The sequence below is a fragment of the Tursiops truncatus genome, chromosome 5, assembly GCF_011762595.2.
Source record: "Tursiops truncatus isolate mTurTru1 chromosome 5, mTurTru1.mat.Y, whole genome shotgun sequence".
NCBI lineage: Eukaryota > Metazoa > Chordata > Mammalia > Artiodactyla > Delphinidae > Tursiops > Tursiops truncatus.
Window position 1 is genome coordinate 134,669,483 of NC_047038.1, and position 15,275 is coordinate 134,684,757.

Genomic DNA, 15,275 nt, shown 5'->3' on the forward strand with positions numbered 1-15,275 from the left:
AAATGAAAAGTGGATTTGCTGCATATTTTATGTCAAATATTGCATAGTTGCAATAAAAACATAGAAAATATTTTGTCACTATTAATAACTAATGTAAAAACAATAAAATATCATGAGAAATAGTTTAAACAATTACCTCAAATGCTGATACGTAAGGAAAAACTAACCAGATTATAAGAGGATGAGAAAATAGCTGAGAAATTTTGCAGCAACTTTGAGGGTGATTTCAGAGCACTTTTAAGAGTTTTATAGTGTTTTTATTAATGTCTAATTTAATTTAAAAAATCAAATTTTCCCTTTTTTGCCATAAGTGTAACACTCCTCATACTTATCATTGGTAGCTATAATTGTTTTAATTTCAATTTCTTTCATTTCTAGTGAGGTTCCATTATTCCGTGAGACAATTCACACTGTATATTTACTCAGTGTACTGTGACTACCGAACTAATCTGACCACTCATCAAGTTTTATTTTTCTAACCAATTTTAATATTTTTCTACCCAATTTTAATATTTTTCCCTTTAAAACATATTTCAGAAAAAAATTTGATTCTAAATTTTTATCATAGAGATTTGAAATCCAGTGTAACAAATAGAAATTGAATCCCTATTGAATACTAAAAAGTTGTCCACAAGCTTCGGAGGATACAAAAATGAACAGGAATAAGATGTTTTCTGTCTTCTAGAAGCATGTAGAACATTATAGGTTATCCTGTTATCTTATTTAATCTAAATATCCATCACAGGTGTCCCCAGAGTGTAGTGTGACATTGAAAGGAAACACAAACCCAATTCCAAAGGCCTTGAGTCAAGTAAAAGAAGTGGGAATGGAGGACCATTACCTCATTGGACGCTCCACAAGCTACGCCCTGTGCTTTGTTTTCTTTTGTCTCCTACTCATTTCTTTTGACTGTCATAATTAGAGCACAGATTGTCTCCTCCATGATGGATAGATCTTAGATTTTATTTATTTTGCAACTAATAAAGGGATAGAGATTCAAATGTCCGTGGGTCCAACTTTGAAAACTTTAAAAAGTTGATATGTAACATATACTCTAGTAAGTATGTTCGTCTAGTGTTCAGCTTGATAATGTTTTACAAAGTGAACACACTGATGCCTTTACTTTTTAGATCAAGATCGTGAATATTTTCATCATCCTAAAATGTTCCTTTATGTCACTTCCCAGCCAATCCCACCAAACTCAAACTGTTTTTATTTTTATAATCCATATGTTTTTGATAACTCTGAGTTTAATCTGATAAGGTAAATTATTGTCTGTATTTTTAAAACATTTTATTTGCTGGCTTATTCTTTCATGTAAGTTTTATTATCACTTTGCTAAGTTTTATTACATAGTGAAGAGATTTTATAGATAATGTTATTTTGGCATTACAAAGGTCTTACTATGAAAACTAATATCATAAACAAAATTCTGAAGAGATCTTAAAGTATTTTAGAGCATGGTTATGTATTTTTACAACATCTGTTTGCAAACAAATGATACTGCTTACCCAATTCCAGGTCCCATGCTGCTTTAAAGTTACAAAATTACATTTAAAAAATACATTTTTTTCATTCAGATTTTTAAATGAATTCCCACGTGGTCCAAATTGAGAGATTGATGGGATTATTACTATGGGATGTTAAATTAAAAAGGCACGTTCCTAGAGGGGTGGGATAGGGAGGGTGGGAGGGAGACCCAAGAGGGAGGGGATATGGGGACATATGTATATGTATAACTGATTCACTTTGTTATAAAGCAGAAACTAACACACCACCGTAAGGCAATTATACTCCAATAAAGATGTTAAAAACAAAATGGCACCATAACAGATAATCTAATTTAACCCATCATTTTTCAGATGACAATACTGAGGTTCAGAGAGCTAAGTGACCTGCTTCAGATCACACAGCTTTAACCTCAAGGTCACACAGCCTTGATCAGAAGGACGGAAGCCTCTGCCTGCTTCTTGTTTATATGATGTATTTATGTGTGTTATATCCAGATTACTGACTAAATAAATATATTAATGTATTTTTTTCAGCCATCGTAGATCTACTAGAAAATCTGCATATGTAAACCAGGAATATTGCAGAATTCCACCTTATAAAGGAGTGATCACAACATGGGACTTCTGTTAGAAATATATTAGAATTGGAAATACTGTCTAGGAAATGGCCAAAAACCAATATGATGAATGAAGCTTTAGTGATGGGAGAAGTACATAAACATGTATGTGATTATGAACAGCTCGCTCCATTAGTCTGGGTTTCAGACCCATTTATTCATCTTGGTTTTTGCCTTGTGAAACGGTCACACTCATAGTCATGTCTCAAATTCAATTATTTTAAAAATAGAAAATGACTTCACACAGAAATGCCAGTGGTTTCCTATTTGAAGAAAGAATCAGATAGTCCTGCAAATTCAGCTTAAGTCTCATCCCTATAATTCAGGAAGCAAATACGTCCCGTTTTAAAAAACTAATTCATGACAAAAGCTTACACATTTTAATGGGCTGACACACTTGGCTAATCTGCCTTTTATTCTGTAGTCATAGTGTGTGATTTGCCTGAATCATAATTTATCTACAAGTGAAAGCAGTTTCAAGTCAGTCCTACCTTAAATTACTGATCATGTGAATCATCACCAGTGTGACTCGCAGGAAAAAAATATTAGTTGCTGGCATCACTTTGAAAAGCATCTAAACCAAGCCCTTAGAAGAGGACTTCTAAGGACAAGCTTTGTCTCATACTCTATTTTTCTGTTTTGGGGTTTTTTAAGACAATATACACCTTTATTGCATGAAGTAAGAGGGAAAGGAGAAGAATTGATTAGCCTTTCTGGGCTTTGATTTGATTTTCCAAAGTTGACACTTTGTAGGTTACATTAGTATCGCTTCCTTAAATCAGGGAGAAATGCTCAGGATTAAGCAAAAAATGTTTTTTGCTTTTGAGACAGGGCTTGAAAAAATTATTTTGTCAAAGATCAGTGGATAGTTCTGTGTGCTAATGTGCTACCTGTGAGGAAATCAACATGAGAAGCCTGCTTCAGGAAGCAGGGCTGTCAGGTTAGCTGTCATCTCAGCTGCTTCTCCTAACCCTTTTTCTTTCTTTCTTTTTATTGGAGTGTAGTTGATTTACAATGGTGTGTTAGTTTCAATTGTACAGCAAAGTCATTCAGTTATACATACATATATATTCCTTTACAGATTCTTTTGCCATACAGGTCATTACAAGATGTTGAGTATAGTTCCCTGTGCTATACAGTAGGTCCTTGTTGCTTATCTATTTTATATATAGTAGTGTGTACCTGTTAATCCCAAACTCCTAAATTTTTCCTCCCCCTACTTTCCCTTTGGTAATCATAGGTTTGTTTTCTGTGCCTGTTTGTTTCTGTTTTGTAAATAAGCTCATTTGTACCATATTTTTAGGCTCCACATGTAAGTGTTATCATATGATATTTGTCTTTCTATGTCTGACTTACTTCACTTAGTATGATAATCTCTAGGTCCATCCACATTGCCGCTAATGGCATTATTTCGTTCTTTTTTATGGCTGAGTAATATTCCACCGTATATATGTACCACATCTTCTTTATCCATTCATCTGTCAATGGACATTTAGGTGGCTTTCATATCTCGGCTGTTCTAAATAGTGCTGCAGTGAACATTGGGGTGCATGTATCTTTTCGAATTAGACGTTTCGTCTTTTCCAGATATATGCCCAAGAGTAGGATTGCTGGATCATATGGTAACTCTATTTTTAGTTTTTTAAGGAACCTCCATACTGTTCTCCATAGTGGCTGCACCAATTTACATTCCCACCAACAGTGCAGGAGGGTTCCCTTTTCTCCACACCTTCTCCAGCATTTAATGTTTGTAGACTTTTTTTTTTTTTTTTGGCTATGTTGGGTTTTCGTTGCTGTGCGTGGGCTTTCTCTAGTTGTGTTGAGCGGGGGCTACTCTTTGTTGCGGTGCTAAGGCTTATTGCAGTGGCTTCTCTTGTGGTGGAGCATGGGCTCTAGGTGCGTGGGCTTCAGTAGTTGTGGCACACGGGCTCAGTAGTTGTGGCTCGCGGGCTCTAGAGCACAGGCTCAGTAGTTGTGGCGCACGGGCTTAGTTGCTCCGCGGCCTGTGGGATCTTCCCGGGCCAGGGCTCGAACCCGTGTCCCCTGCATTGGCAGGCGATTCTTAAGCACTGTGCCAACAGGGAAGTCCTCGTAGACTTTCTAATGCTGGCCATCCTGACAGGTGTGAGGTGATACCTCATTGACGTTTTGATTTGCGTTTCTCTAATAATTAGTGATGTTCAGCATCTTTTCATGTGCTCATTGGCCTTCTGTATTTCTTCTTTGGAAAAATGTCTATTTAGGTCTTCTGCCCATTTTTTGATTTTTTTTCTTTTTTTTTTTTTGATATTGACTTGTATGAGATGTTTTGTGTATTGTTAGTTGCATAGTTTGCAAAAACTTTCTCCCAGTCCATGCATTGTCTTTTCCTCTTAACCCTTGTGACCGCGGTCTTCTTATCGGTAATTTGAGGCTAGTAGTGCCTGCTTCATAGCATATTCTATGATGATCTAATGAAAGTGCTTGCATATAATAAGAATTCAGTGACTTTTTTAAAAACTAATTTATCCTATTTATTTTCTTGAGAAGCTGATTATCTGAAGGGGGTAGGAGCTAGGAGAGGACACAAACATCATCTTAGAATCCTATTTTTTTTTTCGTAACAAACCAGCCAAGTACACATTATTTCCTAAAGTCTTAAGCCATAGGTGGGTTTTTAATGGGCACAGAGAGAAATAATCTAAGACTATCTAAGCCGTGGTTTCTAAACTTCAACGTGCATGAGAATCGCGTGGGGAGTCTTGTTAAAATGCAGATTCCGAGTCCAAAGGTCTGGGTGGGCCTGAGAGTCTGCATTTCTGCCAAGCTCTCAGGTGATGCCTGTGCTGCAGGAACCATACCTTGAGTGGTGAGGGTCTGAACTCTTCTGGCTCTTACTGTTGTGACTTTGGACTAGCTGTTGGACTAGGACCTTGGACTCTGCGCCAGTTACACGGTCTATAAAATGGCATTATTAGTATCTACTTCACAGGGTTGCTGGGAGTTTTAAGTGAGTCAGTGCGCAGAGAGTACTTAGACCAGTGTCTGGCACGTGGTATTCTCCATATCTGCATTAACTATTATCATGTGACATAGATCACTAGCAATATAAACTAGTAAACTGCTGGCTATGGGCCCAGAACACAAAATATATTTTTTAAGCTGCCAACGATTGGCCTTTGGGATTTTCCTATAAACCTGATGTAAATACTACTAAGGAAAACAAGTTCCATTAAAACAATGTTGTGATAGAATGGCAGGTTTTAAAAAAATGAATTAGTTCATTAATTTTACTGAAGCATAGTTGATTTACAATGTTGTGTAATATAGAATGGCAGATTTTGGAATACTACCTTAAACCACATGAATTCACGGGACCTTGGTTTGGAAAACAACCCAGCATCCCGTGGTCAGGAAGGATAGAAAGGTCCCCTTCGGGGCCCTGGGTGGGAAGTCTTACCCTTTGTCTGTCTCCCTTGGGTCTGTCCCCCTCCCCTTTCCTGTCTGCTGCAGGAGGAGAGGCAAAAGCACCTTCCGAGGCACCTGCCCTGTGTGATCCTAGTTGATTTCACTCACAGCCAGTGAGAAAGGGTAAAGTTCCTGCTCTCTAGCTGACCCCAGCTGCCAGCAATTATCTCAGAAACGGTGAAACCTACCAAAGGGCCCTTCTGACCACAGATACCATCTTTGAGAAAAATACACTCCAGGGAGGAGTCTGAGACAGATTGAAGACTGTCCAGGCTTTTAAGAATAATAGCACTGAAAGAGGCCTCAAAACGCTTCTGTGGTCGCATCATTTCTTTGGGGCAGCACTTTCTAAAATAAAGGAAATAATTTCTGGAAGCTACAGAATTGCAGGCGAGGCAGTCATTTGAGAAGAGGAAGTTCTGTATCTGGGGTTGAACTCGACAGACCTGGCAAGGAGCCCCAGCACCCCACTTCCAAGCGGGGGGCTAGCAGGACTGACCTTCCCAGACAAGGACCTAGAGCAGCCTGAGGAAAGCTTCTGGTGGAGGCAAGGCGAGCTCTGGTTTCTTTCCAAGCCTTATTCTTGTCAATCAAGGGAACTGCACTGGGGATGGAGGCGGGGAACCCCGAGTGGCTGGAATGAGTGCAGCACCTCCCAGGTTTGCTAAACAGCGATCAAAACTCACCAGCCCGTAATTGGGGGAGGGAGGGGGCTGCTGAGGAACTGGGGAGAAACAGTGCGCCTGGAAATAGGAAGCAAATCCGCTTTCTGCCAGCAATACTAAGACCTCCCCGCTGAGGACTCTGAACTAACCAGTCCCAGATCTAGGGCACCGATTCTCAAAATGCAGTGTGCAGAAGAACCGCTTATGGAGACGTTTAAGGATGCAGAATGCCCCAAATTCTGAGTTAGCTTTTCTGGGGCCTTGGAACTTGCACTTAAAGAAGCACGTGGAGAGACTAAGATGCAGGTGGTCCACGTGACACTTTGTGGGAAACACGTAGACCCTTGGGCAGCAGGCACTGTACCTGTTCTACCCCAGGAAGGTCACAGGTCCTCCAAGGCTGGAAGGTCTAACTGGACTCTAGTCAGCACAGAAGACTCAGCTCACGAACATTGTTGTGTTCTTTTGTTTTTGTTTTATTATATTGGAGTGTAGTTAGTTGATTTACCATGTTGTGTTCGTCTCAGGTGTACAGCAGCAGAGTGATTCAGTCACATATCCATATATCTATCTACTCTCAGATAATAGGTTTTTACAATGTAATCTAAAAGTTTTTCAATGTAATTTAAAGGCTCATAATTTTTTTTAAAAAGCTTGGGAACATTTGTATAATTCAAATTCGTGTGTGTTATATCATTCTGTAAATGATCGTATAAAACAAAATATGTCTTTCAGCCCAGTGGATTATGGCACTGATGACAGGATAATTAGGAATCTGAGTAGTCAAAACTTATGCAAGCAAAGCTATCTGAGGTCAAGATTGTTGATGGCAATCGGGTTAGATGAATTCTTTGTTCATAGCAAGGAAATAATACCTCCCATGTCTCTTCCTTTTAGAGATACCAAACTCTTTCAAACTTCAATTCACAAGCTGAGTAGCCACCCTCTTTTCATAATATGGAAGCAGAATGAAGTAGGCATGCTAATCACGTGGGCTACATAAAGATGTTAAAAAGCACAGCCTTTGATTCTGCGATCCTAGGGACTGACGCAGTAGATCTCGTTCATTTCCTTTCCTGGGGATTGTGCAGCTGCTTAGGACGCGGGCTCCACTGCTGGACCACACTCCCTCCCCATCACCTCCTCTGGGAACACATGGGGGCTGGGTGCACACCGACATCCACACACATTCTCAGCAGAACTCACCCGAGGACTGGCAACCCCTCTTATCTGCAGGGATTAAACAAGTTACCAGTTCCAGATCACAGCGATTTCTTCCTTTCTTTTCTCAATTCCAATGTCTTAGATTTCCTTGAAATGCCCCCCTCCCCCAAAAATGATAGCTTATCATTGACCTTGGCATATAATTAATTACTCAGAAGAAAAGACTGAAATGACAGTTTGTGGTAAATCCCCAACTTTGTTGGAGGAGAAGTGCTATGGAAATACCATCTGATTGTATGGATTTCTGGTGTAAGGACTATAAAGTAGGAAGTTATTTACACTAGTCTGTATATTGGTCAAGAACCCCATTAATCATTGTGGTATTTTTAAGAATATTTTTTATAAATTTATTTTATATATATATATATATATATATATATATATATATATATATGTATAGGCTGCGTTGGGTCCTCGTTGCTGCATGTGGGCTCAGTAGTTGTGGCTCGTGGGCTCTAGAGCGCAGGCTCAGTAATTGTGGCGCACGGGCTTAGCTGCTCTGCAGCATGTGGGATCTTCCCGGACCAGGGCTCGAACCCATGTCCCCTGCTTTGGCAGGCGGATTCTTAACCACTGCACCACCAGGGAAGTCCTAATCATTGTTAAATAAATAGTTCCTGCTGCTCCCCACCCAGAGGGCTCTGAGGATGCAGCTCGTCCACAATCAATGCGGGAGATTGAAAGACTCTGCCTTTGTGATTTGGGGTCTGAGCATCTTCATGTGGCTTTCTTCAACTGAGAGTCACATGCCTCTCGTTACACTCTTGTCTTAGTGGCCTTGGAGGATGGCTTTGGAAGACTCAGATATTCATACACAACAACCAGCCTTTAAGTCTATCTTTAAACATTATCTCCAAATTTGGGTGGGAGTTTTTCCAGCCATTTTTGTGTGATGATATAACGTAGACAAAAACTGTATGTGTAAACATTCACTTCATCGCTGTGAATCACCTAAAAAAAATTGTGATAAAATGACCATAACATAAAATGGTACCCTTAAAATTAAAAAAAAAAAGGTAACTATTTTAAATGTACATTTCTGCAGCATTAAGTACCTTTACACTGTTGTGCAATGGTCACCCTCATCCATTTTCAGACTGTTTTCATCTTGCACAATTGAAAGTCTGTACCCACGAAACACTCGCTCTGTTTCCCCCTCCCCAGCCCTTGGCAACCACCATTCTCCTTTCTATTTCAATGAATTTGACCACTTTAGTAATCGCATATAACTGGAATGAGATAGTATCTGTCTTTTTCTGACTGGCCTGTTTCACTTTGCATAATGTCCTCCAGGTTCACCCATATAGTAGCTTCTGTCAGGATTTCCCCTTTTTAAAAGGTTGAATAATAACCTTTTGTGTGTCATTAGAGACTGGACTGTTCTGCCACCAAATTCATTTGTTGAAGCCCCACTCCCCAATGAGCCTTCTCTGGAGACAGGTCCTTTATGAAGGTAACTAAGGTTAAGTGAGGTTGTAGGGTGGGACCCTAATCCCGTGGAAGTGGTGTCCTTATAAGAAGAGGGACCCCAGAGCTCTCTCTGTGTGTGCAGAGGAAAGACCGCATGAGGACACACAGAGCAAGGGGCCTCGCAAACCAAGGAGGGAGGTCTCACCAGAAACCCACCCTGAGGGCACCTTGACCTTGGACTTCCAGCCTCCAGAACTGTGAGAAAACACATTTCTGTTGGTTAAGCCACCTAGCCTGTGGTATTTTGTTATGGTAGCCCTGGCAGGCTACACACACACACACACACACACACACACACACACACACACCACATTTTGTCCATCTGTCCAGCCGCTGATGGACACTTAAGCTACGTTACCTTTTGGCTGTTGTGAATAACGCTGTTATGAACACGGGTGTACAAACACCTGTTATGGTCCCTCCTTTCACTTCTGGTATACACCCAGAAGTTGAATTGCTCTGCTGAATTTTTTTTTAATTTATTTATTTATTTTTGGCTGTGTTGGGTCTTCGTTTCTGTGCGGGGGCTTTCTCTAGTTGCGGCGAGTGGGGGCTACTCTTCATCGCGGTGCACGGGCCTCTTGCTATCACGGCCTCTCTTGTTGTGGAGCACAGGCTCCAGATGCGCAGGCTCAGTAGTTGTGGCTCACGGGCCTAGTTGCTCCACGGCATGTGGGATCTTCCCAGACCAGGGCTCGAACCCATGTCCCCTGCACTGGCAGGCGGACTCTCAACCACTGCGCCACCAGGGAAGCCCTATGTTGAATTTTTTGAGGAATCATCATACTGTTGTCTACAGCAGCTTCACCATTTTACATTCCCACTAGCAATACACAGTGTTCTAATTTCTCTGTATCTTTCATTTTTAAAACATCTAAGTATGATATTTTGGTTACTGGGAAGAAGCCGTGACCACTAAGTAATAATCATAGGCCTGGGACCACTGACCACCTATTCAAATGTGTCGGTTAATTTGCTTTCCTGGAAGAAGTAATGCAACAGTACACAGTATTACTTTCGAGGGAGGGTTCGAAATAAACGGGAACATATGGTGCCATGTTACGTCAGCATTGCTTCATCAAAAACTGTTGTAAAATTCTGCGGTGCTGTAGATTCCCCAGGGTCGTTCGTGTTAAAAATAAAAAAGTCACACACACCCCCCTTCCCCAGCAGTGGCTTCATCTGTGTCAACAGAAACCTATTTTCTAATCTTTCCTCTCCGGGTGGTCTAAAGGTATCCGATCAGATACCATCTGGGACTTCCCTGGCAGTCCAGTGGTTAGGACTCCGCACTTCCACTGGAGGGGGCGTGGGTTCAGTCCCTGGTGGGGGAACTGAGATCTCGCATGGCGTGGCCGAAAAAAAAAAGCTCAGATATCATTTCAGAAACCATCCCCCGAACTGAATGATGGTGTTTGTGATCCTGATAATCTCTGCTTTCAGCGTCACATTTCCCATGATTATGCAGCTCATAAACAGAATTTAGGAATATGTTTCTTCATATAGCCCGTAAACTCCTCTATGCCGAGTAGAACGTCTTTATAAAATATTTCTTTATCATTTTCAATTTTCATAGATCTAAGTGGCCACTGGAGGAGTAATTTTCACAAACACAAAAGTAATTAACTCGTAGGAAATGGAAAGAACCAAAACTTTGTAGTCATGTGTTCCAGTATAGTATCAATACCCACTAAATCCTTCAGCGAATCTGGGATCACGATTAAAGCTTTTAATTATTCTATACCATTCCTAAACTGCCTTTTTCTGCACCCATTGAAGAATGTGGGTATGTATTTCAAATATTTAATAGCTACCGGGGAGTCTGAACGTTCCCTAGGAATTATTTACAGTGACTGCAGCATCTTTATTTCTCAGGCTACTTCAGCTGAAACGCACTGAGGTAAAACTGGTGAGCGAGAGTCAATATTTAACTGACACTTCACTTGGACATTTTATTCTAGTTTCAAGCTTTGATGTTTAATAATTGACTGAGGGAGGGGGGTAGGGGTTAGCTCATTCTGTTCAACAGTTTTCTGAGTGATTTAAATAGAGGAAGAGCACACTGTTAGGTTTGCAGAAGGCATCAACCTCGGGAAAGAGAGAGAGAGTGAAAATTCGATGACAGTTTGGGTTGTAAACGATAATATTTTAGAATTAGGGCTGAAATGAACAAGACTGTAATTTGACAGGAAGACATATGAACCTTGCACTTTGGGTTAAAAATTCCGTAACACAGGTAAAGACTCGGTAAATCGTGGTGTGATTGGTTGGTGCGGAGTTTGTAGCTGACTGTAAACTCAGGGTGAGCCCAGAGGTGAGCCCAGAGGTGAGCCTGGTTGCCGACGAAGCTCGCGTTATCACGGAGGTCTCTGTTCCACAGACAAGGGGGTCACACGTAGCCTCCTTTTCAGTGATGAGGACCACGTTTTAAGGCAGACGCTGATGAATGGGGCGGGGGGCGGGGAGGCATCTGAGCGTCATGTCACGCGAACAACACCGGAAGGAACTGGGGAGCCCGATTTGCAAAAGAACCTAGTACGAGCCTTTTCCCGTGTCCGACAGATGGTCCCCTGAGAGAGGGATTAGCAACTGAGATTCAGATTTCAGACCAATGTGAGACTGTTACAGAAAAGGCAGATTTCAGCTCAACAGAAGAAAGGATAATTAGACCCGTCCAAAAATAGAATGTGCTTCTGCTGCTGGGACAATTCTGGCAGTTGGATGAATGCCAGCAGTGGGAGGGAGCCCTACCTAAGGATACAAGGTTATACCTGCTGACCAGTCCCAAGCCCCAGAACTCTCTGGAAATGTGTGCCTCTCGGCCAGTACTGTGGGTGCCGTAGCTGGCTCTAGGGCTGTAGTAATGGGACTGCCAAAGCTACGGGCAACCCAGGTGGATTGATATATACGCTAATGCAACAGAACATCTCTTTATTTTACACGGGAATGTTGCTCTGGTCTCCACGGCAGAAGCCACCAGAAATCACAACCAGTAGCACTTAACGATTCATTCTCAGAGCCTCTGAACAGCAGCTGAAACATGGAAATATTGGAAGATGGGTTACCTTTCCCATCTTCCCATGGGAGTAGTAGCTTGGGGTCCTTTCTTGATTCCAGGAATATATGTTACAAGCTCAAAGGCTCTTAGATGGCCCTAAGAATCAAAACACCATGTTGCTGCAATGGCATCATTTCATTCTTTTTTATGGCTGAGTAATATTCCATTGTATATATGTACCACATCTTTTTGTTGTTGTTGTTAGTTTCTGCTTTATAACAAAGTGAATGGACCTGGAGATGATCATACTAAGTGAAGTAAGTCAGACAGAGAAAGATAAATATCATATGATATCGCTTATATGTGGAATCTAATCTTAAAAAATGATACAAATGAACTTATTTACAAAACAGAAACAGACTTACAGATATCAAAAACGAACCTATGGGGCTTCCCTGGTGGCACAGTGGTTGAGAGTCCGCCTGCCGATGCAGGGGACACGGGTTCGTGCCCCGGTCCGGGAAGATCCCACATGCCACGGAGCGGCTGGGCCCGTGAGCCATGGCCGCGGAGCCTGCGCGTCCGGAGCCTGTGCTCCGCAACGGGAGAGGCCACAACAGTGAGAAGCCCGCGTACCGCAAAAAAAAAAAAAAAAAAAGAATCAAAATACCAATATTGTTAGTGTCAGCACACTAGCTAATATATGTTAGAAGTTACTGAGCTCCTCTGCTTCTTCAGAAACAACAGCCTGGTGTAAGGCAGTGGTTCTCAAAGCCCAGCAGGCGTCAGACTGGCTTGGAGGGGTTGCTAGGACACAGAGAGCTTGGCACCACCTTCGGAGTTTCTGTTTCAGACCATGTGAGGCGGGGCCTGAGATTTTGTATTTTTACTAAGTCCACAGGTGATGCTGCTGTTCTTTCCAGCTCTGCATTCATTGACCTCAGATTGGTAGTTTGAAATTGGCCACAGTGGCAATATTTACACCACGGGAATTGGTATAAATTCTGAGAGCTGGTAGTTCAACGTTTACCAGTAAACCATCCCTGTAGACTTAGAGCAGACAGAAATTATAGGATGATCGAATGTCTAATGCAACACTGCTCAATTCACTTCATTCATGGATTTAATGAAGGTTCCCTGAGCCCTGGCTACGTAACCAGAGCAATATTTTTTTAAGCAATATTGTTTCAATTATAATGCGTTGCAAGGATTTACCAAGAATGGAGTTCATGAAATAAAGCGTACTCTTGGATTAAAACAATGAAATATGGTTCCATATATTAATTACTTGCTGTAAGAAAAAGTCAACATTTGATCCATTTCATAAACGTGTATTAAAATTATAAGTGAAAATGAACATAGACTAGTGATTCTTAAATGTACATATCGATTCACCATTATCATCACCATCTAATAACACTCACTGACTCGGACTCATAACCTGCTCTAAGTTTATGATGATCTCATTTAATTCTCATAAAAATCTGTCATGTAGATACTGTTACACCCGCCGCACAGATGAAAACCCAAGTCACACAACAGACCCATGATGCTTGTGTGTCAGTGCGTGTGGAGCCTCAGGCAGTCGTGGGTCAGGTGATCTCACGTGGAAAGTCCTGGAAATCTCAGATACAGCGTTTCTTGTGTGTGTGACTTAATGAAATTTTTTAAATTTTATTTTATTGAGGTATAGTTGATTTACAATGTTGTGTTAATTTCTGCTGTACAGCAAAGTGATTCAGTTGTATATGTATATCTATTCTTTTTCATCTTCTTTTCCATGATGGTTTATCACACGATATTGAATATAGTTCCCTGTGCCATGCGGTAGGACCTTGGTGTTCCTCCATCCTATACGCAATAGTTTGCCTCCGCTGACCCCAAACTCCCACTCCATCCCTCCCACCCCCGCCTTGGCAACCACCAGTCTGTTCTCTGTGTCTGTGAGTCTATCAAATACAGTTTACTGATGACAACTATATTTTTATTATACAATCACTATATTTTTAATACATTTTAGAAGAAAACATTGCTAGCATCAGCGCTTCCACAACACACTCCTAGAACACTGGCATTGCAGGGGAAGCTATGTAAACATGGGCTAAATGGCATTAAACTATAATAGCCTGACCATCCTACGTCTCCTCTTTAGAGCTGTACCTCCCAAGAGGAGACCCCTCAGCCCTCTTCTGTGGTGTGTGGGCATCATCAAAGTGTGCCACTCTGACTCCTGTATCTCTATGCTACCAGCAGGTTCACCTGCTGTGCTTGACACATTTTTTATTTCTACATCCTTCTGAGGTTATTATCAGTCTCTGATAATCGACTGACGTTACCATATCAGGCTGACTTCAAAACCTTCTGTCTTTAAGATCCTTTTGTGTCTGTTTGATCCCAATGACTGCAGATCCTGGGGATTTCTGTTTGTCACCACCTAGATTGGCTACAATCCGTCCGTCATGCTCACTGCTTCGTTCAGAGGCATCATGTGACCTAACCCGAGTATTATGTGGAGTGAAAACCTAGATGCTCTCAGGCCGTGAGCATGTACAACATGTCCTGTCGGGAGTGTAATCTCACTTTAAAAGGATCCAACTGTGAGCAGTCAGCCACAGAAACCTGGGCGACAGGTTTGAGGGATGAGCAAACAAGTCTAACTGTAGTTGCAGGGACAGGGCGTGGTCACATAGCCGCGCAGCCAAGCCACTAGCCCTTCCCCTGCAGAAACACGGTTGCTCACTGCAGTCTCCTTTTGGTCATCTGAACAGACGCTTCGGGACCACGTGTGTCTGACTCTTCAGCCAGTTATGTGCCCTGAAGACCTCGCCCTCCCTAACAAACATTGCAACAATTTCCCCAGTCGCCACGCTTACAATGATCCACCAGCTTACATACCATAGAATTTCACAGGTTTCCAGACTCCACACCAGCACTGTTCAGTAAGAATCAAATGCAAACCACATACGTAATTCAAAATGTCCCAGTAGCCACAATTTTGTTTTTGTTTTTTTAATTGGGGTGTAGCTGATTCACAATGTTGTGTTAGTTTCAGGGGTACAGCAACGTGATTCAGTTATACATACACATATATATCTCTTCTTTTTCAGATTCTTTTTCCTTATAGGTTATTACAAGATATTGAGTACAGTCCCCTGTGCTGTACAGTAGGTCCTTGTTGATTATCTATTTTGTATATAGTTTTGTGTATCTGTTGATCCCAAACTCCTAATTTATCCCTCCCCCCATGTTCTCTTTAGAGAGGAGTATTTTTCTGTCCACCTTGACAATGGGAAGAAGATTGTAAGGTCTCTTTTGTAGAAGAAGAGTCTTTTTCGTTTTTAGA

At 41.5% G+C, this 15,275-nt stretch overlaps 1 protein-coding gene across 17 annotated transcripts in view; it reads left to right on the top strand.

The window, feature by feature from the left end:
• The window catches only part of SPMIP2 (sperm microtubule inner protein 2), a 193,471-nt gene that overhangs the window by 67,976 nt on the left and 110,220 nt on the right, over window positions 1-15,275 (top strand). Inside the window, exon 5 of one of the 17 annotated variants that reach the window (XR_012332210.1) lies at window positions 13,428-13,594. The exons of the other annotated variants lie outside the window; for them this stretch is intronic. The gene's annotated coding sequence lies outside the window, so the exon portion shown is untranslated. Of the gene's footprint in view, window positions 1-13,427; window positions 13,595-15,275 lie in introns of those variants that run through there. 17 annotated transcript variants of the gene reach the window in all.